This window comes from Carcharodon carcharias, chromosome 4, assembly GCF_017639515.1.
Source record: "Carcharodon carcharias isolate sCarCar2 chromosome 4, sCarCar2.pri, whole genome shotgun sequence".
NCBI lineage: Eukaryota > Metazoa > Chordata > Chondrichthyes > Lamniformes > Lamnidae > Carcharodon > Carcharodon carcharias.
In genome coordinates, this window is record NC_054470.1 from 183,049,231 (window position 1) to 183,075,479 (window position 26,249).

General features: G+C 46.8%; 1 protein-coding gene and 1 long non-coding RNA gene across 3 annotated transcripts in view; one reads left to right on the top strand and one right to left on the bottom strand.

Annotated features, from left to right (window-relative positions):
- Window positions 1-26,249, bottom strand: part of galntl6 (polypeptide N-acetylgalactosaminyltransferase like 6) — a 1,468,073-nt gene that overhangs the window by 481,604 nt on the left and 960,220 nt on the right. The window lies entirely within an intron of this gene.
- Window positions 850-26,249, top strand: part of LOC121277208 — a 35,988-nt gene continuing 10,588 nt past the window's right edge. The window contains exons 1-2 of the long non-coding RNA XR_005942834.1: window positions 850-1,025; window positions 10,943-11,181. This is a non-coding gene — a long non-coding RNA (uncharacterized LOC121277208). The remainder of the gene's footprint in view (window positions 1,026-10,942; window positions 11,182-26,249) is intronic.

The following is a 26,249-nucleotide window of genomic DNA, read 5'->3' on the forward strand; positions in this document are numbered from 1 at the left end:
CTCTCGAGCCATTCAAGGAGATCATGGCTGATTTTGTGACCAACTCCGTACGCTCACCTTTGCCTCATGTCCCTTAATACCTCTGGATAAGGTACCAATCTCAGATTTAAAATCAACAATTGATCTAACATCAATTGCAAGTTGCTGAAGAGAGCTCTAAGCTTCACCACCCTTTGGGTATAGAAGTGTTTCTTAATTTCATTCCTGAAAGTTTTGGTGCTAATTGTTAAACTACACCCCTAATCCTACACTCTCTAACCAGCAGAAGTAGTTTTTCCCTACAACTTTCCCTACAGTTCCCCTTAATATCTGGAAAATTTCAATTAAATCACCCTTAATCTTCTAAATCCCAGGCAATACAACTCTAGTTTGGTTAACCTCATAGGTTTATGCTTGGAGTCTACCGTTCTAGAGAGCTGTGTTACAATCTCTTCAAAGCCAGTATGGCTTTCCTAAGGTGTGGTGCCCAGAACTGAACACAGTGCCTAAGGTAAGGTTTAACCGTTGTATTGCTGCAGTGTGAGTTTAGCCCCTTGTATTCAAGTCCTCTGGAGGCAGGCTTGGGGTGCAGTGCGTAGCATCCCTGCCTCTGAAGCAGAAGCTCCGGGTTTGAGCCCCACCCCAGAACTTGACTGCCAAGGAAGGTGCGTATATAACGCAGTCAAACAGGTTTAATGTTAACCTGCAAGTCCTTTCAACAAACGCAGGTAAGAGTGGGAGAGATTCCTGGTCAGCCATGTGATGGAAAAAATGTTGGAGTCTCTACTGTCACTATCCATAGCTCCAGGCTACAACGTGAATATAAAAGTGCATGTTGCCACAGCAACTCTGAGTGATCTCTAACACAGCACCTTTCTAGTGCTCTAGATAAAGATCTTTTTGATTGGAGCGAATCTTCTGTGGATTGCCAGTCCGCTCCTTTTTACTTACCCTAGCTGTATGCTTCCCAAACGGACTTCTGAGACAGGTCTCCACTCTGTACCGTAAACTGGTTTGCAGTCCCAGCCACTTTGACAGGAGAGAGGGTAAGTGTGTAAGGTAAGGATAGGTGGGGGGAAAGGGGGGAGGGTGGGGGTGGTCAAATGGTTGGAGGGTGCTGTCAGGAGGTCGGTGGGGGGGGGAGTCAGGAAGGTTGGGTGGTTGTTGGGGTGTGGGGGCGTCAGGTGATCAGAGTGGGCAGGGAGGTGGTGAGGGGGTGGGGGAGTAGGGGTGTATTTGGGTGGTCAGGGGCGGGGGTGTTGCGTGGTCAGTAGTGTAGTTACCCAGGAGTTAGAAGTAGTTTTAATCCATCTAACCTTTCCTGGGTAACTATTTTGCTAAGAGAGTCGGAACCATCCGAAATCTCTAATTTAAATTGGAGTATCAGATAATTCCCAGTGCAGGGTAATCGCCCACTGGAAGTTTAAACTTCCCGAGCAATTCGCATGTCGACTTCTGGGGGTTCCTCCAGCGAACCTTCTGGGACACCTCTGGGATATGATATTTAATAATCTAAGCACATGGCCTCATGAATCTTTTGGGCCTCCACTATTTCTAGCTTTTCACCATTTAGAAAGCACTCTAATCTACCCTTTAAGATCCATGAGAATGACCTTACACTTGGCTATGCTTAAATCCATTTACCAAAGTCTAATTTCACTAATCATAACACAATTGTAGCTGTTGTGGCAAAACTGAGTTTCTCTCTGCCCATCATGTCTGAAAGGATAAGTTAAAGATTCACACCTTTAGTGCACGGTTAATACATAAGAGCTTAAAAGTCCACTTTGAATGCATAAGGTTTTTGAATAAAAGTAATTTCAGACTGTTTGTATTAGAGAGGCTACTCATTGTGTCAGGCATGAATCAGCCATCACTGTCACCAACTTATATTTATATAGTTCCTTTAACATAGCAAAATATTCCAAGGCACCCCACAGAAGTATTATAAAACAAAGTTTGACACCGAACCTCATGAGGAGATAATAGGTCAGATGACCAAAAGCTTGGTCAAAGAGATAGGTTTTAAGATTTTAAGTGTGACTTGAGAAATGGGCAGCAGATTTTTTAATGACCTTAAGTTTACGGTGGGTGGAACGTGGGAGAGCAGCCAGGAGTGCACTGGATTAGTCGAGTCCAGATGTAATGAAGGAATGGAAGAGGGTTTCAGCAGCAGATAAGCTGAAGCAGGGGCCAAGTCAGGCGATGTTACGGAGGTGGGAATAGGTCATCTTAGCGATGGCACGAATATGATTTCAAAAACGCATCTCGGGGTCAAATGTGAAAACAAGGTTGTGAACAGGCTGGCTTAATCCCAGGGAGAGGAATGGAGTCTCTAGTGAGGGAACGGAGTTTGGAGTGGACACTGAAAACAAGGCTTCAAGTCTTCCCAATATTTAACTGGAGGAAATTTCAGCTCATCCATTACTGGATGTCAGATAGTTTGCTAACAGTGGAGGAGTCAAGGAGTCATGGTGATGACGAGTTGGAGCGTTGCTTTCGGATGATGTCATTGAGAAGCAGCATGTAGCTGAGAATTAGGATAGGGCCATGGATAGATAGATCCTTGGCGGACACCAGAGATGCAGTTTCAGGAAGAGAAATCAGTGAATTGTTACTCTGGCTATGATTAAATAGACAAGAATGGAACCAGGCAAGAGTAGTCCCACCCAGCTGGACAACAGTGGAAGAGCATTGGAGGAGGATGGTTTGGTCAACTCTGTCAAAGGCTGCAAAAAGTTCAAGGAGGACGAGGAGGGAAAGTTTACCTTTGGCACAGTCACTTGTGACTTTGATAGGAGCTGTTTTGGCACTGTGGTAGCAGCAGAAACCTGATTGGAGGGATTCAAACATAGAGTTCTAGAAAAATGGGCATAGATTTGGGAGGTGACAGCACTTGAATGTGGACTTTGGAGAGGATATGGAGATTGGAGATGGAATGATGGTTTGCAAGGATGGTGGGGTGAAGGGTTGCGTTTTTGAGGAGATGGGCAATGACAGCAGCAGTGAAGGAGAGAGTGATAACACATGACAAGAGGGAACTGTTTGCAATATTGACCGACATGGGGCCAGGAGGAGATATTGGGTGAAGAAGTTTAGTATTAATAAGGTTAAGGGAGCAGGGAGTGGGTCTTATGGACAAGATAAGCTGTTTGCGGAAAAAGGACCAAAGTTCAACTTTTTGAAGCAACCAAATTAAATGAGTGGACTGAATATTGGATATGATCTAGAAGGAGTGAAACACCTTCCCTGCTGATGCCTAGACAGACTCTGATGTGTCACATCCAAGTCCGAAGGAGAGAGAAAAAAATTGCCCGGAAATGGTTGGGCCCACTTAAAAGGTAAATAGCATTTGTACGTTACAGGATATGCATTTAGAACAGATGTCAATGGGTAGAATCAAACAGCACAGATGGAGGTTATATGGAGGTGCCTGGGTCACCTGTCTGACTGGGTCTCCAACTAGACCCCCATAGCAGCCAATTTCCTTTGGAAAGTTACTAAAGCACCTCGTTCTACCATCTTTTCAGGCAGTGCATTCCACACAATAACTCACAAAGTAAAGAAAAATCTCATCTTCCCACTGGCATTTTTTGCCAATTATTTTAAAGCTGTGTCATCTGGTGACTGAATCGTACTGCCTATTCTATCAAAACTTCTCAACACATTTCAGAAAAATAGTAACATTTTAATGAAGATTGCAATCACTTTTCCACTCAGGAGACTCTAACATAGGAGCACAGGAACAGGAGCTGGCCATTCAGCCCCACAAGAGTGTTCCACTCCAGACAATGAACACATTTCGATGATGATACATGGTACTGTTATGGTCACTCGCGGTCAAATCTAACTCGCCACATCAATTCAGAGCACGATACCTGCATTTCTGGAATTGATACTGTTATGATCCAGTTAGGGATCAGTAATAAAAACAAAAAAACTGCGGATGCTGGAAATCCAAAACAAAAACAGAATTACCTGGAAAAACTCAGCAGGTCTGGCAGCATCGGCGGAGAAGAAAAGAGTTGACGTTTCGAGTCCTCATGACCCTTCGACAGAACTTGAGTTCGAGTCCAGGAAAGAGCTGAAATATAAGCTGGTTTAAGGTGTGTGTGTGGGGGGCGGAGAGATAGAGAGACAGAGAGGTGGAGGGGGTTGGTGTGGTTGTAGCGACAAACAAGCAGTGATAGAAGCAGAATATCAAAAGATGTCAACAACAATAGTACAATAGAACACATAGGTGTTAAAGATAAAGTTGGTGATATTATCTAAACGAATGTGCTAATTAAGAATGGATGGTAGGGCACTCAAGGTATAGCTCTAGTGGGTTTTTTTTTTTATTTTATATAATGGAAATAGGTGGGAAAAGGAAAATCTTTATAATTTATTGGGAAAAAAAAAGAGAAGGGGGAAACAGAAAGGGGGTGAGGATGGGGGAGGGGACTCACGACCTAAAGTTGTTGAATTCAATATTCAGTCCGGAAGGCTGTAAAGTCCCTAGTCGGAAGATGAGGTGTTGTTCCTCCAGTTTGCGTTGGGCTTCACTGGAACAATGCAGCAAGCCAAGGACAGACATGTGGGCAAGAGAGCAGGGTGGAGTGTTAAAATGGCAAGCGACAGGGAGGTTTGGGTCATTCTTGCGGACAGACCGCAGGTGTTCTGCAAAGCGGTCGCCCAGTTTACGTTTGGTCTCTCCAATGTAGAGGAGACCACATTGGGAGCAACGAATGCAGTAGACTAAGTTGGGGGAAATGCAAGTGAAATGCTGCTTCACTTGAAAGGAGTGTTTGGGTCCTTGGACGGTGAGGAGAGAGGAAGTGAAGGGGCAGGTGTTGCATCTTTTGCGTGGGCAAGGGGTTGTGCCATAGGAGGGGGTTGAGGAGTAGGGGGTGATGGAGGAGTGGACCAGGGTGTCCCGGAGGGAGCGATCCCTACGGAATGCCGATAAGGGGGGTGAAGGGAAGATGTGTTTGGTAGTGGCATCATGCTGGAGTTGGCGGAAATGGCGGAGGATGATCCTTTGAATGCGGAGGCTGGTGGGGTGATAAGTGAGGACAAGGGGGACCCTATCATGTTTCTGGGAGGGAGGAGAAGGAGTGAGGGCGGATGCGCGGGAGATGGGCCGGACACGGTTGAGGGCCCTGTCAACGACCGTGGGTGGAAAACCTCGGTTAAGGAAGAAGGAGGACATGTCAGAGGAACTGTTTTTGAATGTAGCATCATCGGAACAGATGCGACGGAGGCGAAGGAACTGAGAGAATGGGATGGAGTCCTTACAGGAAGTAGGGTGTGAGGAGCTGTAGTCGAGATAGCTGTGGGTGTCGGTGGGTTTGTAATGGATATTGGTGGACAGTCTATCACCAGAGATTGAGACAGAGAGGTCAAGGAAGGGAAGGGAAGTGTCAGAGATGGACCACGTGAAAATGATGGAGGGGTGGAGATTGGAAGCAAAATTAATAAATTTTTCCAAGTCCTGACGAGAGCATGAAGCAGCACCGAAATAATCATCGATGTACCGGAGAAAGAGTTGTGGAAGGGGGCCGGAGTAGGACTGCAACAAGGAATGTTCCACATACCCCATAAAGAGACAGGCATAGCTGGGGCCCATGCGGGTACCCATAGCCACACCTTTTATTTGGAGGAAGTGAGAGGAGTTGAAGGAGAAATTGTTCAGCGTGAGAACAAGTTCAGCCAGACGGAGGAGAGTAGTGGTGGATGGGGATTGTTCGGGCCTCTGTTCGAGGAAGAAGCTAAGGGCCCTCAGACCATCCTGGTGGGGGATGGAGGTGTAGAGGGATTGGACGTCCATGGTGAAGAGGAAGCGGTAGGGGCCAGGGAACTGGAAATTGTTGATGTGACGTAAGGTGTCAGAGGAATCACGGATGTAGGTGGGAAGGGACTGGACAAGGGGAGAGAGAAGGGAGTCAAGATAACGAGAAATGAGTTCTGTGGGGCAGGAGCAAGCTGAGACGATCGGTCTACCGGGGCAGTTCTGTTTGTGGATTTTGGGTAGGAGATAGAAGCGGGCCGTCCGAGGTTGGGCAACTATCAGGTTGGAAGCTGTGGGAGGGAGATCCCCAGAGGAGATGAGGTCAGTGACAGTCCTGGAAACAATGGCTTGATGTTCAGTGGTGGGGTCATGGTCCAGGGAGAGGTAGGAGGAAGTGTCTGCGAGTTGACGCTCAGCCTCCGCGTGGTAGAGGTCAGTGCGCCAGACAACAACAGCACCACCCTTGTCAGCGGGTTTGATGACAATGTCAGGGTTGGACCTGAGAGAATGGAGTGCAGTAAGTTCAGAGAGAGACAGGTTAGAATGGGTGAGAGGAGCAGAGAAATTGAGACGACTAATGTCGCGCCGACAGTTCTCAATGAAAAGATCGAGAGAAGGTAAGAATCCAGAGGGAGGGGTCCAGGTGGAGGGAGAATATTGAAGATGGGTAAAAGGATCCGTTGAACTGGGAGAGGACTCCTGCCCAAAGAAGTGAGCCCGGAGACGAAGACGGCGGAAGAAGAGTTCAGTATCATGCCGAGCCCGAAATTCATTGAGGTGAGGGCGTAAGGGTATGAAACTAAGTCCTTTGCTGAGCACTGAACGTTCAGCATCGGAGAGGGGAAGGTCAGGGGGTATAGTGAATACACGGCTGGGGTTGGGATTGGAAGATGGGGTGGGGACGGAGGGACAGGCAGGGGTGGAGGGTCCTAGATGGGTGTTGGTGTCGATGAGTTGTTGGAGCTTGCGTTCCTTAGCACTTGAGAGAAAGAGAAAAAGTTTCTTGTACGCCTCAACAAGAAACTTTTTCTCTTTCTCTCAAGTGCTAAGGAACGCAAGCTCCAACAACTCATCGACACCAACACCCATCTAGGACCCTCCACCCCTGCCTGTCCCTCCGTCCCCACCCCATCTTCCAATCCCAACCCCAGCCGTGTATTCACTATACCCCCTGACCTTCCCCTCTCCGATGCTGAACGTTCAGTGCTCAGCAAAGGACTTAGTTTCATACCCTTACGCCCTCACCTCAATGAATTTCGGGCTCGGCATGATACTGAACTCTTCTTCCGCCGTCTTCGTCTCCGGGCTCACTTCTTTGGGCAGGAGTCCTCTCCCAGTTCAACGGATCCTTTTACCCATCTTCAATATTCTCCCTCCACCTGGACCCCTCCCTCTGGATTCTTACCTTCTCTCGATCTTTTCATTGAGAACTGTCGGCGCGACATTAGTCGTCTCAATTTCTCTGCTCCTCTCACCCATTCTAACCTGTCTCTCTCTGAACTTACTGCACTCCATTCTCTCAGGTCCAACCCTGACATTGTCATCAAACCCGCTGACAAGGGTGGTGCTGTTGTTGTCTGGCGCACTGACCTCTACCACGCGGAGGCTGAGCGTCAACTCGCAGACACTTCCTCCTACCTCTCCCTGGACCATGACCCCACCACTGAACATCAAGCCATTGTTTCCAGGACTGTCACTGACCTCATCTCCTCTGGGGATCTCCCTCCCACAGCTTCCAACCTGATAGTTGCCCAACCTCGGACGGCCCGCTTCTATCTCCTACCCAAAATCCACAAACAGAACTGCCCCGGTAGACCGATCGTCTCAGCTTGCTCCTGCCCCACAGAACTCATTTCTCGTTATCTTGACTCCCTTCTCTCTCCCCTTGTCCAGTCCCTTCCCACCTACATCCGTGATTCCTCTGACACCTTACGTCACATCAACAATTTCCAGTTCCCTGGCCCCTACCGCTTCCTCTTCACCATGGACGTCCAATCCCTCTACACCTCCATCCCCCACCAGGATGGTCTGAGGGCCCTTAGCTTCTTCCTCGAACAGAGGCCCGAACAATCCCCATCCACCACTACTCTCCTCCGTCTGGCTGAACTTGTTCTCACGCTGAACAATTTCTCCTTCAACTCCTCTCACTTCCTCCAAATAAAAGGTGTGGCTATGGGTACCCGCATGGGCCCCAGCTATGCCTGTCTCTTTATGGGGTATGTGGAACATTCCTTGTTGCAGTCCTACTCCGGCCCCCTTCCACAACTCTTTCTCCGGTACATCGATGATTATTTCGGTGCTGCTTCATGCTCTCGTCAGGACTTGGAAAAATTTATTAATTTTGCTTCCAATCTCCACCCCTCCATCATTTTCACGTGGTCCATCTCTGACACTTCCCTTCCCTTCCTTGACCTCTCTGTCTCAATCTCTGGTGATAGACTGTCCACCAATATCCATTACAAACCCACCGACACCCACAGCTATCTCGACTACAGCTCCTCACACCCTACTTCCTGTAAGGACTCCATCCCATTCTCTCAGTTCCTTCGCCTCCGTCGCATCTGTTCCGATGATGCTACATTCAAAAACAGTTCCTCTGACATGTCCTCCTTCTTCCTTAACCGAGGTTTTCCACCCACGGTCGTTGACAGGGCCCTCAACCGTGTCCGGCCCATCTCCCGCGCATCCGCCCTCACTCCTTCTCCTCCCTCCCAGAAACATGATAGGGTCCCCCTTGTCCTCACTTATCACCCCACCAGCCTCCGCATTCAAAGGATCATCCTCCGCCATTTCCGCCAACTCCAGCATGATGCCACTACCAAACACATCTTCCCTTCACCCCCCTTATCGGCATTCCGTAGGGATCGCTCCCTCCGGGACACCCTGGTCCACTCCTCCATCACCCCCTACTCCTCAACCCCCTCCTATGGCACAACCCCTTGCCCACGCAAAAGATGCAACACCTGCCCCTTCACTTCCTCTCTCCTCACCGTCCAAGGACCCAAACACTCCTTTCAAGTGAAGCAGCATTTCACTTGCATTTCCCCCAACTTAGTCTACTGCATTCGTTGCTCCCAATGTGGTCTCCTCTACATTGGAGAGACCAAACGTAAACTGGGCGACCGCTTTGCAGAACACCTGCGGTCTGTCCGCAAGAATGACCCAAACCTCCCTGTCGCTTGCCATTTTAACACTCCACCCTGCTCTCTTGCCCACATGTCTGTCCTTGGCTTGCTGCATTGTTCCAGTGAAGCCCAACGCAAACTGGAGGAACAACACCTCATCTTCCGACTAGGGACTTTACAGCCTTCCGGACTGAATATTGAATTCAACAACTTTAGGTCGTGAGTCCCCTCCCCCATCCTCACCCCCTTTCTGTTTCCCCCTTCTCTTTTTTTTTCCCAATAAATTATAAAGATTTTCCTTTTCCCACCTATTTCCATTATATAAAATAAAAAAAAAAAAACCCACTAGAGCTATACCTTGAGTGCCCTACCATCCATTCTTAATTAGCACATTCGTTTAGATAATATCACCAACTTTATCTTTAACACCTATGTGTTCTATTGTACTATTGTTGTTGACATCTTTTGATATTCTGCTTCTATCACTGCTTGTTTGTCGCTACAACCACACCAACCCCCTCCACCTCTCTGTCTCTCTATCTCTCCGCCCCCCACACACACACCTTAAACCAGCTTATATTTCAGCTCTTTCCTGGACTCGAACTCAAGTTCTGTCGAAGGGTCATGAGGACTCGAAACGTCAACTCTTTTCTTCTCCGCCGATGCTGCCAGACCTGCTGAGTTTTTCCAGGTAATTCTGTTTTTGTTAGGGATCAGTAATGTTTTGTTTAAAGTAGACAAAGTTTTAAATTACAGTTACCCACTAGGAGAATAAAGCCACAAGATTCCATGGTTTTTAATAAACAAAAACTTTATACAAAAAGATAAAACAAGCTATAATATCTATCTTATACTCTAACATTCAGAATTAACATGGGGTAAATATGAATTAACAGGCAAATTGTGGTTGAACACGACACACTGCACATTAAATGGCAGTTGCAGCCAAGACAGATCCCACAGATTTCTCAGGCATCAGTGACCACTGTGAGTCACAAAGTGTCATTAAAACTGCACCTCCCTTATGAAAGATTTCAACTCTTCACTTGCAAAGATCTAACCTCTGAGTTCCCTCAAAAGCCACTCCAATTCGGTCTGCCTCAACGACTGCCTACTTCCCGATGGTGCAATCTCTTCTTCTGAGATTGCGTTCTACAGGATTCACAAAGCTGAACCCTGCCTCTAATTACCAGCACACTTCTAACTTCTTTCACAGACTGCTAGCTTCAATAAGCTGGCTTTGCCCCAGGTTTCTCCGAACTCCATTCTCCCAGTTGCTCTGAACTATAAATGGCTCATATGCATGGTAAAGGTGCTATGAAAATATAAGTTGTTGTTGTTGATGCTCATGCTCTACTCGAACCACCTCCCACCCTTCTTCATCTAACCCATCAAGCTACCCTTCTATGACTTTCTCCTCGTGGCCTCGTGTACCTATCTGGTTTATCTTTAAATGCATCTATGCTATTTGCCTCAACTACTCCTTGAAGCAGCAACCTCCATGTTCTACACAGATGGGAGATGGCAGTGTAGTGCAGTAGCAATGCTACTGGTTTAGTAATCCAAAGACATGAGGCTTATCCTTTGAGGACATGGGTTCAAATCCCACCATAGCATCTGGTAGAATTTGAATTCAGTTAATAAATCTGAATATAAAGCTAGCTTCAGTGACAGTGGCAATTATCATAGATTGTTGTTAAAAACTCATGTGACTCACTAATGTCCCTCGGTGAACTGTCCCTTTAGGGAATGAAATCTGCTACCCTTACCTGGTCTAACCTACATGTGACTCCAGATCCACAGCAATGTGGTGGCCCCTGAAATGGCCAAGCAAGCCACTCAGTTCAAGGGCAATTAGGGGTGGGCAACAAATGCTAGCTTTGCTCATGACAGCCACATCCCATGAAAGCATTTTTTTAAAAAGCAGTCTCTGGGGAAATAAGCTTCTTTTGGATTCCCTATTTGATTTATTGCATTGCATTTTAATAGGAAAGGGCCTTGTTCAGCAGCATTGTTTTTTCTGACTAGAGTAAACAGTAGCTCTTTCCATTTTTTTTTGTCTTGTCAGCATTACAGTATCATTAAGTGAAAGTGAGCGAATCCAACTGCTGACCAGCATGAAGAATCATCTCTAATGCACACCCTTTTTTGGAATCAAAGCACAAGACTGTCCACCCAAATTAGAAAGTGTGAAACCAAGCATCTTCCCCACATCAGCTCTCTGAAACTCCTTCAGAATTCCAAAGCCTTCAACCATGTCAGCGACAGCCGTCTGCCCTCCAGAGAAGCCAGCACCAGCCTGCTCAGGTACATTCATCCACTGCCCTCCTGAGAGCCACAATCTCTCAGTTCTGGCACTAACCCTACAGATCTTCCCTGCCCCTTCTCCAGTGTCTCCACATCCACCTCTACCCAACCGTCACCACCCCGCACCACCCCCCACCAGCCTGTGCCATCATGTATGCCAGGACTGTACTGCAACACTCCGAGTGTGGCCTAACTGAGGCTTCATAACAGGGTCAGTCCCTGCTCCGCACCTCTATGGTTGTGAGCCATTTCTTGATACAATGAAGGTGACCTTCACTGAGTGGGATTTTATGCAATTTTTTTTTGGCTGCAATACAGTGAGATAAAGGCCCAGCATTTATTCTGCACTGAAATGACCGCTGAGCCCAAGCACTGTCATCGAGTGCCTCATGAAGACCATTTCACTGTTTTGGCAATGTCATTTTTCAGCCTGCTGAGCATCTAAATAGAACAATTCATCTAATTATCATCACTATTGGTGTAATATTCTACCGCTTTTATTGAAATTTGCAGTACAATTTGCCTAGGGAGCATTTTTATACGAGTCTATAAAATCAAATTTGCTTACACGACTAAATGTAAAATCATAAAATTAAAGTCACTGAGGCATGGAATACAGTTAAAATAAGCCTCCAAACTACTGGCTGGTTTTACATTTAAATTACTGTGTACCACTGCAGAATATTTAAACTGAGAGACAATTGATTACAAACATGTGTTGGGAAGGGTACAAGATAACCGACTCATGAAATGATAATGATTTTTCTTCGTAAGCTTTCTATTTTACTCTTCACGCACAGCTTTGTACGTTTTTAAATTTACATTTAAACCAATACAGTGATTGCATGGCAACATAGCAACTTCAAATTGCTGGTGTCTGACTTGTCCCCTAATTTCATTCCAATTGTATTTGATTGTACATTGATGTGTGGTTTACTGATTATGTGAATGGGGGCTACCATGCACATTGCAACTGATGTAATGTGGCAGTGCCATTCATGGGGATGCAGCGCTATGCTGATCTCCTGGCGTCCCCCTCCACACCACCTCCCCACCCCACTCCCCTATCTGTCTGAGTACATCCCTACTTGGCAGAAGCAGAGCTGGAAAATCTGGCAGCAACCGATGGGTTAATAGTAAGAATACTTATCAAAGATAATGGGGCCAAATCACGCCGGCCAGTTGCAGTGCTCGTGGGCTCGATGCGCATGACATGCACCGTTTGCAGGTAGTGCACACGAGGTTAACCCGTTTTACTGCTCACCGCAAGTTCTCTGCACAGCTCTGCTAACTTAGATGATCGCAGGGTGGGGCAGGTGGTGAGGCAGCGGCTCTTAAAGTGCTTCTTTCGGCCCACAATTAAAGGTGAGCTGCAAATTTGCCAAATTCAGGTTGTGCAGCAGCGAGGAGGATGTGAGGAGCGGTACCCACTCCCGTTGAGCAAGCAGCTCTATGGGCTGCCACTCTGGGACGTCAATGTGAAGGAAAGTTGCCCCTTTTTAGATTGATGACCTCTCCTTTGTTCAGGCCAAACAATGGTTTGCTGGCCTTTACTGCTATGCTGAATGGGGTGAGAGGGGCAGGAAAGCCTGGGGATTTGGCAAAGCTTATATCATGCTCCCTTCCCAGTTTTAACCATAGTTCTGCTGAGGTATTGCTAATATCCCAGGTACGGTTCACCAATGCCATAACATCCTGGGACCTCAGTGGCAATGGGAACGGCGTTTGTGTTATTTGCCCCATTGCTACTATGACACGGCCCAGAAAATTTCGCGCCAATATCTTTTTGCGAGTACATATGCAGATTGTCTTTTGTGTTTTAGCCAAGTTGTTTTGCATTTCTTTCTTACTCACTCTGCAACAAGATCCCAAGTGTAAAAGCGATAAGCTACGAGGAAAGATTAGTGAAGCTCAGACTGTAAGTCTGCAGAGAGGATGATTAAAAGATCTCACTGAGTTATATAAAACGTTAACTAGTACAGATAAGGTAAATCCGGAATATTACTTCCAAGTAAGCCGAGAAAATTGAACATAAATTTAATTTGCGAGAGATCAATTTAAAAAGGTTGTTGGAAAGAAATTCTTGTTACAGTTCAGGTGCACCATGGTGGCAGTGCCTTGTCACTGGATCAAAATCCTGGAACAGTCCACCAGACAGAACTGTGGAAGTACCTTCACCATGCGGGCTGCAGTAGTTTAAGAAGAAGACCTCCCCTCATCCTATGTTTATTCTTTCATGGGATGTGGGTGTCGCTGGCAAGGCCAGTATTTGTTGCCCATCCCTAACTGCCCTTCAACTGAGCGGCTAATAGGCAATTTCAGAGGGCAGTTAAGAGCCAACCATATTGCTGTGGGTCTGGATCACATGTAGGCCGAATGAGATAAGGATGGCAAATTTCCTACCCTATTAGTGATCCAGATAGGTTTTTACAACAATCGATGATAGTTGTCATAGTTACCATGACTGAGATGAGCTTTATATTCCAAATTTAGAGTCGTAGAGTTATACTGTACAGGAATAGGCCCTTCGGCCCATCATGTCCATGCCGGTCATCAAGCACCTATCTATTTGCATCCCATTTTCCAGTAATTTGCCCGTAGCCCTGTATGCTATGGTGTTTCAAGTGCTCATCTAAATACTTCTAAAATGTTGTGAGGGTTTCTACCTCTACCACTCCCTCAGGCAGTGTGTTCCAGATTCCAACCACCCTCTGGGTGAGAAACTTTTTCCTCAAAACCCCTCTAAACCTCCGGCCCCTTATCTTAAATCTATGCCTCCTGGTTATTGACACCTTCACTAAAGGGATAAGTTTCTTCCCTATCTCCCCTATCTATGCCTCCATAATTTTGTATACCTCTATCAGGCTCCCCCTCAGCCTTCTCTGCTCTAAGGAAAACAACCCTTGCCTATCCAATCTCCCTTCATAGCTGAAACGTTCCAGCCCAGGCAACATCCTGGTGAATCTCCTCTGCACCTTCCCCAGTGCAATCACATCCTTCCATAGTGTGGCAACCAGAACTGCACAAATTACTCCATCTGTGGCTTAACTAGTGTTTTATACAGCTCCAATATAATCTCCCTGCTCTTATATTCTATGCCTCGGCTAATGAAGGCAAGTATCCCATATGCCTTCTTAACCACCTTATCTAACTGTGCTGCTGCCTTCAGTGGTCTATGGACACCAAGTTCCCTCTGATCCTCTGTACTTCCTAGGATCCTACCATTCATTGTGTATTCCCTTGCAGTGTTAGTCCTCCCAAGATGCATCATCTCACACTTCTCAGGATTAAATTCCATTTACCACTGCTCTACCCATCTTACCAGCTCATCTATATCATCCTGTAATCTAAGGCTTTCCTCTTTATTATTTACGATACCACCAATTTTCGTGTCATCTGCAAACTTACTGATTATTCCTCCTATATTCACGTCAAAATCATTAATGTACACTACACACAGCAAGGGTCCCAGCACTGATCCCTGCGGTGCACAACTCATCGCAGGCTTCCAATCGCAAAAACAACCTTTGACCATCACCCTCTGCCTCCTGCCACTAAGTCAATTTTGGATCCAATTTGCCAAAATTCCCTGGATCCCATGATCACCTTCTTGACCATTCTCCCATGCGGGACCTTGTCAAAAACCTTACTGAAGTCCATGTAGACTACATCAACTGCACTACCCTCATCTACACAACTAGTCACCTCCTCGAAAAATTCAATTAAAATTGTTGGACATGATCCCCCCACTGACAAAACTATGCTATCCCTGATAAATCCCTGCCTCTCCAAGTATTGATTAACCCTGTCCCTCAGAAATTTTTCCAATAGCTTCCCTACACTGATGTTAGACATATTAGATTCACTGGCCTGTAATTATCTGGTTAATCCCTATCACTTTTCTTAAGTAATGGTATCATATTCACTGTCCTCCAGTCCTCTGGCACCTCTCCTGTGGCCAGAAAGGATTTGAAAATTAGTGTCAGAGCCCCTGCAATCTGCTCCCTTGCCTCACATAGCAGCCTGCGATACATCTCATCTGGGCCTGGGTATTTATCCACTTTTAAACCCGCTAAAACTGCTAATACCTCCTCCCTTTCAATGCTAATTTGTTCAAGTATATCACAGTCCCCCTCCCTGATCTCTACACCTACATCGTCCTTCTCCAGTGAAAACAGATGAAAAGTAAGCATATAAAACCTCACCTATGTCCTCCAGCTCCTCATACAGATTGCCACTTTGGTCTCTAATGGGCACCACTCTTTCCCTGGTTATCCTCTTGCCCTTAATATATTTATAAAATGCCTTGGGATTTTCTTTTATTTTACCAACCAGTGTTTTTTCATGCCCCCTCTTCCCTCTCCTAATTACTTTTTAAGTACCCCCCCTACACTCTCTATACTCCTCTAGGGCTTCCACTGTTTTCAGCCCTCTGTATCTGCCATAAGCCTCCTTCTTTTTCTCTTATCCAATCCTCTATATCCCTTGACATCCAGTGTTCCCAGGACTTGTTGGTCCTACCCTTCACCTTTACAGGAACATGTTAGCCCTGAACTCTCACTATTTCCTTTTTGAATGACTCCCACTGGTGTAGACTTTCCTATAAGTAGCTGCTCCCAGTCTACTTTGGCCAGATCCTGTCTTGTCATATTGAAATCGGCCTTCCCCCAATTGAGGACCTTTTGTCCGGTCCATCTTTATCCTTTTCCATAACTACCTTCAATCTTACAGAGTTATGGTCAGCATCCGCAAAATGCTCCCCCATTAACACTTCTACCACTTGCCTGGCTTCTGCCCTAAGATTAGGTCCAGTTACTGCCCCTTCTCTTATAGGACTTTCTACGTGCTGGCTCAAAAAAGATCTCCTTGAATTTAAAATGCACCAGCTGTCATGATGGGATTTGGACATCGAAACTAGGGGCAAGAGCAGGCCATCCTGCCCTTCGAGCCTGCTCCACTATTCTATATGATCTTGGCTGATCCTCTATCTCAATGCCATATTCGTGCTTTCTCTCCATACCCCTTGATGCCCCTTACATCCAAAATATTATCAATTTCTTTCCTGAACATACTCAGTGACCTGGCCTCCACAGCCTTCTATGGTAGAGACTTACACAGGCTGACCACCCTTTGAGTGAAGAAATGTTTCCTCATCTCAGTCCTAAATGGCCTGTCCAGTATCCTGAGACTAGGGCCGCTGGTTCCAGACTCCCCAACCAGGGGAGAACATCCTCCTTGCAGCTTGTCTGTCTAGCCCTGTTAGAATTTTATACGTTTCAATCAGATCCCCTCTCATTCTTCTAAACTCTAGTGAATACAGGCCCAGTCGATCCAATCTCTCCTCATATGACAGTCCTGCCATCCCTGGTAACAGCCTAGTGAACCTTCACTGCACTCCCTCTATGGCAAGTATACCCTTTCTTAGGTAGGGAGACCAAAACTGCACGCAATACTCCAGCTGTGGTCTCACAAAGGCCTTGTATAACTGCAGTAAGACATCCCTACTTCTGAATTCAAATCCTCTTGCAATGAAGGCCAACATACCATTTGCCTTCCTAATTCCTTGCTTCACCTGCCTGTTTACTTTCATTGACTGGTGTACAAGGACACCCAGATCCCTTTGTACATCCACATTTCCCAATATATCACCAGTTAAATAATATTCTGCCTTTCTGTTTTTCACACTGGCCTGTAATTCTCTGTTTTTCCTCTCCCTCCTTTTTTAAATAGTGGGGTTACATTTGCCACCCTCCAATCTGTCGAAACAGTTTCAGAGCCTATTGAATTTTGGAAGATGACCACCAATGCATCCAATATTTCCAGGGCCACTTCCTTTAGTGCTCTGGGATGTAGATTATCAGGACCTGGGGCTGCACCTTCTGGTTGGCGAACGGCGGGGGGGGGAGGGGGGGGGGTGGCATTTGCTGACACATGAAATGACATGGGGTGACGTCGGGCGGGCTTGACATCACCCCGCGTCATGTAGAGTTTCAGTTCGGCAGGCGCGCAGCTGAATCAGCTGCCCGCCCGCCAAATTGTCAAAGTCCTATTAAGGCCATTAGAAAAGTAATTAAACTGGCGGGCAGGCAAAGAGCCCAGGCGGCCTTCAGAAAAAAACATAAAACCTCACCCATGGGGCGGGACGAAGTTTCATGAGGGTATTAAAATTTGTATGAAATGTCTAAGTAAAAGAAATTGACATGTCCCAGCTCATGTGACAGAGTGTACTCCTGGCTCAGGGAATCCCGGCCCCCTTCCTGCCATAGGGAACGCACAGCGCTTCCGAGTGGACGTCACGCTGGGTGGGCCTTAATTGACCCGCCCACATAAAATGGCACCGCGCCCCCCAACTGGGGACGCCGATCAGGAACCCACCCGCTTGTGCCCGCTCCCACACAACCCCCCTGACAGGGAGAAAATGCTGCCCCTGGGGATTTTTCAGCCTTTAATCCCATTAATTTCTCCAGCACCATTTTTTTTTACTAATGCTGATTTTTTTCAATTCTTCCCTCTCACTCAACCCTTGGTTTCCTAACATTTTTGGGAAATTATTTCTGTCCACTTTTGCGAAGACAGATCCAAACTGTGTTCAATTCTTCTGCCATTTCTTTTTTCCCCATTATAATTTCCCTCCTTCCTGACTACAAGATAACTATATTTTTCTTTGCTAATCTTTTTCTCTTCGCATATTTATAGAAGCTTTTACAGTCAGTTTTTATGTTCCCTACAAGTTTACTCTCACACTCCATTTTCCCCTTCTTGATCAATCTTTTTGTCCACTTTTGCTGAATTCTAAACTGCTCCCAATCCTTTGGCTTGCTGCTTTTTCTGGCAATTTTATATGTCTCCTCTTTGGATCTAATACTATCCTTAATTTCTTTTGTAATCCATGATTGAGCCTTCTTTTCCCGTTTTATTTTTGCACCAGACAGGAATGAATAATTGTTGTAATTCATGCATACGTTCCTTAAATATTAGTCATTGCCTATCCACTGTCAATCCTTTCAGTAAGGTCCACCAATCCATCACTGCCAACATGCACCTCATACCCTTGTAGTTCCCTTCATTTACATTCAGGACCCTAGTTTCAGATTCAACATCTTCACTTTCCATCTTAATGAACAATTCTATCATTTTATGGTCGCTCTTCCCCAAGTGATCCCGCACAACAAGATTGCTAATTAACCATTTCTCATTGCACAATACCCAGTCTAGGATAGCCTGCTCTCTAGTTCGTTCCTCAACGTATTGGTCTAAAAAACCATCACTCACACACTCCAGGAAATCCTCTTCCACTGTACTTTTGCTAGTTTGGTTTGTCCAATCCATTTGTAGATTAAAGTCACCTATGATTACAATTGTACCTTTATTGCATATGTCTCTTATTTCCTGTTTAAAGCCTTCCCTTACACCTTCGTTACTGCTTGGGGGCCTATAGACAACCCCCACCAATGTTTTCAGCCCCTTGGTGTTTCTTATCTCCACCCAAACAGGTTCCACATCATGATTTTCCGAGCCAATATCCTTCCTCACCATTGCATTGATTTGCTCCTTTACTAACAGTGCTACCCCACCTCCTTTCCCTATTTGTCTGTCCTTCCTAAATATTGAATACCACTGGATGTCCAGTTCCCATCCTTGGTCACCCTGCAGCCATATCTTTGTAATTGCAACTTTATCATGTCATTTTGCACTATGACCCCATTTGTTTTTCACCCTTGTTTTTTTCTGCCTTCCACTTTTGCTTCTTACTTTTCTGTCTTTCATTTCTATCCTTGTTTCCCCCTCCTCTGTCTCCCTGCTCAAGTTCCTATCCTCCTGCCATTCTAGTTTAAACCCTCTCCGACAGCACTAGCAAACACCCCACCCACCCCCTCCCCAAGGACATTGGTCCCAGTCCTGCCCCGATGCAACCAATTCTGTTTGGACTGATCCCAACTTCCCCAGAACCATTACCAATGTCCCAGGGATATGAATCCCCGCCTTACACCATTTCTTTAGCCACATATTCATCGGATATATCCTGTTGTTTCTACTCTCGTTGGTACATGGCACTGGTAGTAATCCTGAGATTACTACCTATGAGGTCCTACTTTTTATTTAATGCCCTAACTCCCTATATTCAGTTTGTAGGACCTCATCCCTTTTTTTCACCTTTTTTATGTCGTTGGTACCAATATGTACCACAACCACTGGCTGTTTGCCCTCTCCCTTCAGTCTCTCTGAGATATCCTTGACCCTGGCACCAAGGAAGCAACATACTGTCCTGGAGTCTCTTTTGCAGTCGCAGAAATGCTTGTCTGTTCCCCTTACTATGGAATCCCCTATCACTATAGCCCTGCCAATATTCTTCCTCCCCTCTTGTGCAGCAGAGCCACCCGTTTTGCCATGGTCTTGGCTCCTGCTGCTTTTCCCTGAGAAGTCATCTCCCCCAACAGTACCCAAAACAGTATATCTGTTAGAGAGGGGGATGGCCACAGGGAACTCCTGTACTACCTGCCTTCCTCTACTCTGCCTTGGTGGTTACCCATCCTCTTTCTGCCTGTTCAGTCTTTACCTGTGGTGTGACCACCTCACTGAACGTGCTGTCGACGACAATCTCAGCAGCGTAGATGCTCCACAGTGAAACCACCTGCAGCTGATGCTCTGAAATGTGGTTAGCCAATAGCTGCAGCTGGACACACTTCCTGCACTCATGGTCACCATGGACACTGGAATGTCCATGAATTCCTACATAGTGCAGGAGGGGCATATCATGGGTGCGAGCTCTGCTGCCATGACTTCTCTTTAGATTAAGTTCATTGGTTACTCCCTTTAAAGAATAATAACTATGTTAGGGGCCTTATTCCACTCCAAACACTCCCACTACAGTCCAAAGTCCTCACATTATTTTGATTAAGCTAATGGACTGCAGCAGTTTAATTAGTAGAGAAAGTAGAAGTGAAAGTACTTACCCGACCCTACTTACCAATCAACTGCTTCCCCTGTGTCGCGTCGCTATTTGAATCGTGACATCAATTCGAACTCCACCCCCTGAAGGCCCCGGGGTTATGCCTTTCCCCTCCAGCCTCTGATTTTCGAACCCTTTTACACCGCTCTTGCTGGCCTCTCCTCTCCAGCCTTGGCCTCTGTTTCATGTACCCTTTTACACTGCTCCCACTGGCCTCTCCTCTCCGGTCTAAAACTCACCTTTTTCCAACCCTAACAGCAACTTTAAGTTAATTGCTATGTTAAAGAAAGACTAGACTTTAGATAGAATTTAACCCTTAATTTAATCCTTAAAGTCCCTCAGTCACCAATTTCAAGCTGAAGCTTTCTACTGCAGCCAAACTCAGCACTTCAGTGCAGACAAAGGACCCATGCCCCCAGAGCACTGACCTGGGCTTCTGGATTACTGGTCCAGCGACATTACCCCTATGCTACCATCTCTCCTTAATCAAGCTTCTCAAAATGCAACTGGGGGTGGCCAGCCCTGTTGGTGATGTCCAGTCAGAAGTTGGGAGCCACAGGAATTCTACCGGGGGAGGCCAGTCAACCAGTGCTGCCACCTTTTCATGAACTGGGGCCCACTATGGGGCAGTCAGATCTTCTATCTGCCCAAGGACTCAGCGAATCCCTGTTCTGAAGTTTTCAATTGCCTATCACCAGGCTATTTGGATGAGGAAGCCCCAGATTTCTACTCCCTCTTGCGTGGGGAAGTGGATCAAGTTTAACCGAGGCAAGCCGGGGAGACCAGCAACCACCAGAAACCAGGTTATTAGTATTGGCCAATGCCAGCCTCCAACTGTCTCCAGGGACTCTGGCACATCTACCTGGCAATGAGAGTGCAGAGCTGTATTGACAGGCTGCCTATGCCATCTGCTGTAGAGACACCTGCAGCCAATCTAACATCTAGGCACTACATTGCCATTGGCAAGTTCTGTTACTCACCACTCTGTACGCCACACATACTAACCTCCCCGCACAACCCACCACCATCTCACACCTCCCTTTAACATTGCCAAAGTTTCCTCTCTTTAATATCGCCAGAGAAAGAGACACTGCTGTGTCAAACTGCTCACACCCACCTCATGTAACAACACCTCCAGGCCGCAAGGGTTTTGGATTCCCTCCACCCCATCACTTGCCTGGTCCCTGCTCTAACATTTATTTTGCCAGACATATCCTGTTTTCTCCTTGCCCAAGCAAACTTTGGAGAGTGCAGAATGTACAATTAAAACATTGATATCTTTAAGAGACAAGGCTCAGTGATACTCCACCAGTGTACAGGTGGTGGAGTGAGTGCCAGTGACCTCCTGTCCTTCACCCCACTGGGGTATGCAAGGGTCAGAGCAAATGTCACTTCATCAGCATTCCTTCAGCTCTCTCCTGTTCCAGCATGGGGGCATCTCAGACTTTCACTAGAGGGGAAGGGGCAGAAATGAGGGACTGGGTGGCCAGCTGGGAGGGTCACAGACAGACAAATGAGTCAATCCTCTTATAGGAGGATTTCTTCGGCCTTCTGATTCAAGGCCCCAGATTGGAAACCCCAGTGGGCCCCACATTGACTCCTTGGCTGATCTGTAAACCTGACTCATCCTGACATCTCAGCTACAGGGTGGAAAACGAGCCTTAGGCCAAGGGAGCATCGAGCAAAATCTCTCCCTTTACTCTGCCTTTTCCAATATCTTGGGTCATGTTGAGAATGGGTGGAGGGTCTGCCATTTGGGGACCCATGCGGACGAGGTACCACTGGGACTGAACTGGAGGCCTGACCTTTCTGGGTCCTGGCAGGATTCCCCTGTTGGGACTATTGCATCGGCCTCCTGTTACACCAAAGGACTTACAGGCCCTGTACTATTTTAAGCCTTAAATGCAGCGATGCCCCTTTAAATAGCTGAATCCCTTTAAGTTTTTCTGGCAGCCCTTTAAGCACTTTGAGTGCTCAGGTTGATTTCGGGACCTGAAGGGAAGAGGGATGAGATAGTGCAAGTAACAGGCCTCATTTTAGCTGCTGGTATTTATGTTCCACTCTAGCTTCCTCTTGTCTATCCTCATCTAAATCTAGCAGTAAACCCTCTTTTGCTTTATCTCTCATATTCTACTCTATCTTCCCCTTAATGCATCTATACCAGTCTCTTTAACCGATCCCTGTGGCAGAGCACATTCTCCCCATTCTTTGAATAAAGGAGTTTCTTCTGAATTCTCTATTGGATTTCTTGGTGACTATCTTAAATTGACGGCCTCTAGTTACGCTGTTCCCTACAGGAGGCCAAATTTGCACAAAGTGCGGTAGTGCGTGGGAAAAATGTTTTACCCACCAGCCGCAATGGCGAGTTTTCGTGCCGTATCGTTCCATTCCCGCCTCATTAATTATGCAGCCGTCTCGCTGGCGGGAGCATCCTCCGATTTGCCCACCACCTCGCTACTTTGCCGCTTCCTCATGCGGGGGTCCATTTTTGAACTGCAGTCGCCCACACACTTCTCAATGCTTGCAGCCCAGGACTGCTCTGGTGAAGACATGGTGCCAAAAGCCAAGCGGAGTGATGCCCCCGATTCAGTCACACAATCCTGAGACGCCTCTTGGACGCTGTGGAGGCTTACCACGATGTCCTCTACCCCTGCTCTGGCCTTAGGAGGCCCCATCAGTCTCACCACTGTGGCTTGGAAGGCAGTGGCAGAGGTGGTCAGTGCCAATGCTGGGCACAAGAGGTTGGCTGTCCAGTGCAGAAAATAGATAAATGACCTCATCCGTGCTGCCTGGGTAAGGCAACCATCTCATCACTCTAAACTCACACACTCACAAGCCCATCACACATTCACTGGCATCTCACTCACTGCCAGCTCAAGGGACATCACCACTCACTCTCTCACACACACCCTCACATCTTCATCTGGCCTCATCTCCTCTGAAGACTGCCTCCTCAGCCCTCACCATCTTGAGTCCACTTGAACAGATCAGCATGTGCCCCCACACACACACCCTGGGTTACCCCTCTTCCCCAGTACAGCACTCACCCTGCAGCCTCTTCCCTTGCCTGAGGCCACTTCTCCCACTTCCCCAAGCAAGCCCTAGCCCTGCAGCCTTACGGCTTGTCTGGTAGGTACAGACCTGCCCATGAGCCCCTGCAAAAGTGCTGTGGTGCTGCCTGGTGCTGATGACTGCGAGTACTGCCCGAAGCAAGGTGGGCAAACAAACCTCGAAGTCCTGAGTGAAGTGCAGTTTGCCAGGTACATGTTGCTTATGCCCAATTGTGAAACACATCAGTGGATGCCCGGATAATCCAGCGTAGGGGGATGATTCTGGCAATCAAGGATTATATTGAGATGCTAAAGTATCGAAATGAGGTACCCGATGTGCGACAGTGGGAAACACGGCCTGCCATTGACGGGTGGAGCAGATGATGGCAAACTGGCTTAACGATAGCATGAAACTGATTTTTGGCTTCTCACCATATTGTGCCCACCCGCACCCCTGCCCCACCCCCCAACCCCCAAGGACTGCCAGGACGCCGGACACCAACGGGGCTGGAAAGTTCCAGCTATTCTCTCTGTATCCACTCTATCAAAATATTCATAATTCTAAAGGCCTCCATTAGATCACCCCCCAGCCTTAGCCGGTTTTTGAAGAGAAAAGAGACCCAGCCCGTCATTCCTTTCCTGATAGCTTTACCCATCCATTTCTGGTACTATCCTTGTAAATCTTCGACGCACCCTCTCCAGTACCCGCACTCGCTTACTTGCTCTTCACCTCTGTCATCCTCCAGTTCTGGAAGGTCAACGACCTTAAACACCAGCCCCAATTTGAACACCTCTTGCTGTGTTTCCACTGTTAAAACTCAGCCCTCTCTCATCCGTCTGCCTTCCCTCTGGGTTCCAGTGGCCACCTTGCCTCTTGAGTAGATAAGCAGGACACTCGCCAGAGGACAACGAGGTCCTTCGTTAAATACACAGATCGGGCTCTGAGCGGAGGCCTGAGCAAGGGTGGATTGGGGGGCGGGGACTGATGGAGGGGTGGGTGCACAAGGACAGCCATGGGGGAGTAATGATGGAAGCCCATCAAGCCAGACCTGCTGGGAGAAGGATCATGGATCAAACGAGGCTCAGGAAGGTAGGGTTTAAAAGTTTCTTTTCGATTTTCTTTTGGTACAAGAGAGAAAAGGCGTGCTCTCTCCCGTGCCCCTCCCACCCACTCCACACCCCTAACCCCTCAGGCCTGTCATGAGAATGCTTTGGGCCTCTTCCTTGCCCTTGATTCCCTCCCACCCAGTCCTGTCATTCCTGTCATGAGGCACCTCAGCACCTGACCTCTCGCCACTGAAATTTGGATGACCACTCAACATGTTTCTTTCTGGGCAGTACTGGCTGAGGGCAGAACGTCAGGCAGGACTCTCAGAGAATTCCCAGCTCTCCTTTGAATCACGTCGGGCCAGCCTTAACATCCAATTGAACTACTGGAGTAGAAAGGCCTTACTGAATATCACATGTTAAGTCCTGTATCTCCGACGGTTCAAGCCTGACAATGCAGGGCTGAACTATGAACTGAAGCACTCGGCTTGAGGTTTGTACTGAGAGCTTACTGACTAATAGCAGAGGCTGCTGAAAGTTGTAATGTTAAGATGCCATCCCTCGGCACAACTCAAGACTTGCTTGATGAACGAGGCAGTGATAGACAAGTGGGAGTAAAATAACTTGTAATTGGGGCCAGGCAGGTTAGTTTGAAGGAAAAGACTGCACGTTGTCATAATATCAAAAGCCGTGCTCTGTAAAAACTTACTGTATTCTCAAAGCGTTGCTGATCTCTTGTTCCTGTTCAACACGAGATCTTTTATTATTAAAAGACAGAATATTTAAATAAATAGTTTATCAAGGAGTTAAAAATTAAATCCTTCCTCACTATTTTGGTTTGAAGTGGCATTTTTGAAGCAATTTAAGAGAATCAGTGTAAGACTGCAGTTTTATGAACATTAGTTTTCCACTGTCAGTGCCCATCGCATATTCTGCAAACATCTAAGAGCAGAGCCACTGTCAGCATTGATAAACTTACCATTTCATATTGCTGCCTCTAACCCTCCTGAGCTGCAGCAGATTTTGCTTTCTACAGCCTAATCGAGTATAGATGTTCTCAATCTGCTGCAGATATCTTTCATCAGGGAGATGGATTACAGACATGTGATCCATCAAATAATGTAGCAAAGTTCAAGCAACTTGTCATCTGGTTGAATGTGAGCACGTACTATATAGCTAGGCCACACTGTTCGATTGATGGAACAAAGCCCAAAGGAGATTTTATTCGTGGTGCACTGACAACTGGGAAACAATTTCACGAGGGGAAGAAAATGAGAGCTAGAACTATAGAAACAGAGAACATTTATAGCACATTCGGTCCATCATGACCCTGCCAGCTGAAAAAGAGCCACCCAGCATAGATCCACTTTCGAGCTCTTGGTTGGTCGCACTGCAGGTATGTCATTTTAAGTGCATGTCCAAGTATTTTTCAAGATCATAAGAAATAAGAGCAGGAGTCAGCTTTGCGGCCCATCGAGTCTGCTCTGTCATTCAATAAGATCATGATTGATCTGATTGTGGCCTCAATTTCATTTTAACTGTGAGGAGGGTTTCTGCCTCTACTACCCTTTCAAGCAGTGATTTCCAGACCCTCAACACCCACTGAGCAAAAAAATTTCTCCTCAACGCTCAATTCTCCTCTAATCTTTTGACCAATTACCTTAATCATAAAGGCTGCTTAGAGGTGGCTCTGAAACAGTGTAAAAGAGATGCCCATAAGTGGGAGCAACTTGCTCAAGTGAAAAAGACATGTTGAAAAACTATCCATGAGGTTATCTGCTACTAGGAGGTCCATTGCAATTGCAAATAATGAATGCAAACTCGAGCTGAGGAAAGTGCGTCTGAAAAATCAAGATCTGGTGTATCTTTGGTCCACCGTTCCATCTGTGGATGCTCATTCTGGACAGAAATAGGTGCCATTAGCTATCGATGGACTTACCGCAGAAAGATGAAAAGGAAGAATGTGCTGGGCTACGGGGAGACGACAGTGGGGTGGCATTAGGTAAATTGCTCCTACAGAG